The sequence below is a fragment of the Camelina sativa genome, chromosome 4 (genome assembly GCF_000633955.1).
Source record: "Camelina sativa cultivar DH55 chromosome 4, Cs, whole genome shotgun sequence".
Lineage (NCBI taxonomy): Eukaryota > Viridiplantae > Streptophyta > Magnoliopsida > Brassicales > Brassicaceae > Camelina > Camelina sativa.
Genome location: NC_025688.1, coordinates 5,916,592 through 5,921,016, shown reverse-complemented (window position 1 = coordinate 5,921,016; position 4,425 = coordinate 5,916,592).

Sequence of the window (4,425 nt, the reverse complement as noted above, 5' to 3'; positions counted from 1 at the left end):
AGATGAAGAAATTTGTTATTTGCTTAGTAGTTTTCTCTTCTTTAATGACTTTGAAGTTGCTTAAGGTTGACATTTCAAAAGAACACTAGGTAACATAATAAATTGATTTAAAGAAAATTATTATAAGTAAAATTATTATTTGAGATCCAATATTTGTTTGTGTCAAACATAATATGTAACTAAAGTTTTTTATTTTATTACTCAAAGCTGCGTTTTTTCGTGTAAAAAATACGTTTCACCCGTAAAATCTTTAAATGTGTAAGAGAAAATATTGATAAAATGTTACTATTTATTGTAACATGTCTTTTGTGTGGTTTAAAAATCAAATTCATATCTCTTATGTTTTATTTTGTAATCATAACAATTTTGCATGTTTCTTATGTAACCATATCAACATATACTGAATTACTCGGTAGTTTAATTAATTAATTTTATTATATGTTAGTAACAATCGGATTCTAAACTAATTTTTTGAAGAGAATCTAATTTATTGATTTAATATTTGTGATTAGGCTATTTAAATCTTTTGAGTTAGTCGGTTTGTTAATATTTTCTATAAAAATAACGGATTATTACCAAAAATCATTATGAAAAAATTAATGAAATTTCAAAATCAACGTATTCGTGTAAGAATACATTTTACCCGTGAATTTTGTGAACGTGGTAAAGAAAATATTTATAAAATGTTACAATTTATGGAAATATATATTTTTTATGTGCTTTAAAAATCAAATTTTTATATTTATGTTAATCGAATAACTATAACAATTTTTCATAATTTAATAATCACTCATTTTAAATATATTATGATATTTTTGGGTACTAAGTTTATTTATAATGATAAGGTTATTGTCTCATTCCTTTTTAATAGCACATAGATTAATGTACAATTAAAAAGTATATTCCTATTCCGTTATCAATATTTCTATTTTTTAATGAATAATCACACTAAATATTGAGTTAATTAGTTTACATACTTAAATATATATAAATAATCACACATCATGATATCCCCTAATTTATTGTCATTTTTATATTTATTTATGAATATCTATAAATCTATATTTATTGGGAATTAAGTTTCCCTTAATAAGTTAGAGATAATTCAGGGGTAATATATTTCTTTTTATAATCAATTATAATAACTATTGAAAGCTTGTTATTTAAATTATTATGGTAATAATACTAACATAAAAATAACATTTTTAATATGATTTTGTTAATAAGTTATATGTTTAATAAGTTATATGTTCTTTCTTTTTATTAACTTTATATATTTTTATAGCCTTTTTAGAATATTTTACTTATATTGATTTTAAGAAATCAATATTTTATATTGATTTCTTAAAAATAATATAACTTTGACTTGTATATTTGTAAGTAAATTTTAGTGAAATTTTTACTTGAAATAGTATGTAATTATTTAATTAGTTTTAATATGTGATATTTAAATTTGTGTGAGAATTGATGACATATCTAATAATTATTTAGTTAATTGTTTTTTTTGAAAATATAATGGCATGTTAATGTAATTAAGTAGAAAATTTAAGGGTTTTTTGCTAAATGTGTCTCGAGCTCTCTGGCAGCGACACATCAGTTTTTTCAAGAGAATGCTTCTCTTTTAATATATAGGGGATATTCTTTAACCTTTGAATTGACTCAAATTTTGTAGTCCTCTGTTTGTGGAAGGACAATTGATTTGGTTCGATTATATGTTATTTTTGTGTTCTTGCATTTTAAATTTATCTTATATATGAGTTATTTTTAACAAATTTTTTAATGAGTTTATGTAATTATGCTTAATTTTAAGAGAATATAACGTATTATTATCATTTATGGTTTTACTATTGTCACTATTATAGATTATATAAACAAATATAACTAATTAATAAAACTGTATGTATTTAAAATATATTTTGATATGATTTAAAAATATCAGAAATATTCTAATTTGATAAAATTTTAAATAAATAATGAAGTAAATTACATCACAAAATTTAAACCATAATACAAAATATTGATGAGAGACTTAGTGATCTCTCACCAATTAAGGTAAAAAATTATTAAAATGTTTTAATTAAAATGCATTAAAAATAATATTATCATATTGGTGAGATACTTATTGGATCTCTCACCACTTTATATCCTCTTACATATTGAATTTGTTGATGAAAGAAAATTTAAATATTTAATCATTTTTGTTTTGATGTGTTACTCTTATCTTATAATAAAAATATTACTTTTGTCATCTTTAAAATATTTTATAATTATTATATTTTAGTGCTTATTTTACAATTACTTACTTGAAAGATATATTTTTACCATCTTTAAAATATTCTTTAATAGACGTAACACTAATGTTAGTTTCATATCACATATTTGTCTTATGTTAAACCATAAATTCATTTTAATACTATATATACAATATGAAAATAGGAAATAACGCTCATTCTTCTAGATCATTAGGGTCGAAAATTACTTTTGTAACCAACTTTCCTCCGGTTTGAGCAACCAATCAAAGAGTTTTATTTTAATTATTGTTAGGTTGAAAAGAAAAAGAAAATAGGAGATAACCTTTAATTTATATTATTTTGATGAAATCAAAAACAAAATTAAAGTTCTATCATATTATGTCATGCATATTTTTATCAAATTCAATAACTATAAATTTTAAATGATTTGATCTATATATGTCTTTGATATACATGTATATATAACAAAGTTTAAATTATTGTCATTTTTCATATAAACAAATTCATGTATTATTTTAAAAAAATTGTCAAAAAAAGTAAATCATAAATATAATATGCTGACATGTAGCAACTGACATGGCATGATGATATGATATCGTTGGAGAAACTCCATTCATCTTTCATATATTAGATTATATGTATTAAGATCACATCTATTTCTTACAAAGATCATGTGGTTTAATTTAGTTTATTTGATTCGGTTACACTATAATCTATTAAAATCTGGTTATATTTTCATATCTTCCATATAATTTAAAACTGCAATAAAATTTAGTTAATAAGCAAATTTTGATTTAGGTTTCTGTAATCATTTTGTACATTCCTAATTTTCATGGTTTTATAAAACTAACGTATGTAGAATGATTATGATAAAATTTATAATTAGTGAGTAAGAGTTTCATGTTCGACACTGCAATTGAATTTTTTGAATTTCAAAGCCGGATCTTCCTATATCTCTCCATGGTTAGCCGTTTTTTGCTTAATATTTCATAATGAAATAGTAAACCAAGTCACTCCTAAATATGAGCATGTGGACTAATTAGTATAAAGAAATTTTCAAAGCTAATATACTTTTAGGTAGTTGATACTTGATAGTATATCTTGATAAATTTGAAGTCGATTATAAATAATGTAATACACAGTCTGTTTTTATTTTGCTATTTGATGTTTTTACTTAAAGAATATAGGTAGGACATAACGTGATCGGGTGCGACATACCATATTGAAGACGAAAGATACTATGCGGATCCATTCCGCGGTCCCAAACATATCATAGAACGATTTAATGACTTGGTAAAAAATTATAGTTGTTCAAAAAAAAAAAACCAGAATCACTCTTCAAGTGTTTCAAGAGTATTTACTATTTAGTTGTCGAAGAAATGCTGGATTTGATTGAAACAGAATCACACAAATTAATGCTGGAATGTAGAAGTAATTAGTATATAGTGTCAAGTTTCAGTGTAATCATTTTCTACATTCCTAATTTCTCTCAGTATGATTCATAGTTTAAGATCTGATATAATATTTTATTGGTTTTGGATTTGGTTTGTTTTTTTTTTCTCGATCTTGGTTTGCATCTTTGATTCTAGATATCTTGCTTACCTATAATAGTGATATTCTTTTTGATTATAAAATAATAAAAAATGATGGTAATTATGAATGAAAAGAAAATAAGAATGTTTTTTTTTTTTTGGAAAATAAGAATGTTATTGTTTTAAAATCTCGAGGGAAAAAGGTGGAAAGGAATAATGATGACATGCAACATGAGTAATGATGTACTCAACCTTGTGTAACAACACAACAAACATTACAATACTCTTTGAGCCTTGAAAATATAAATTTACCACAAGTGGGCCTAATAACATTGTCTATAAACCTAATCTATAGTATAAAACTAAACCAAACCCAAATCAAAAAAATTTCTCTATAAACAAATCTGAATACCGGAATATCCCATGCCTAATTCACAATTATATTCTGTGTATCAAACTCCTAATTTTAATTAAAGAAAATGACGAAGGAGACATGGTCCACCTTAGTAATTTTGACTGCGTTTTACTCAGTGATGAACCAATGAAATAATAACACGTCAGCTGATGTTACTTTTTTCATTCCGCTGTCAAAATAAAAAAAACGACGGTCACAGCTTATTTTATTAGTTTTTTTTTTTTTT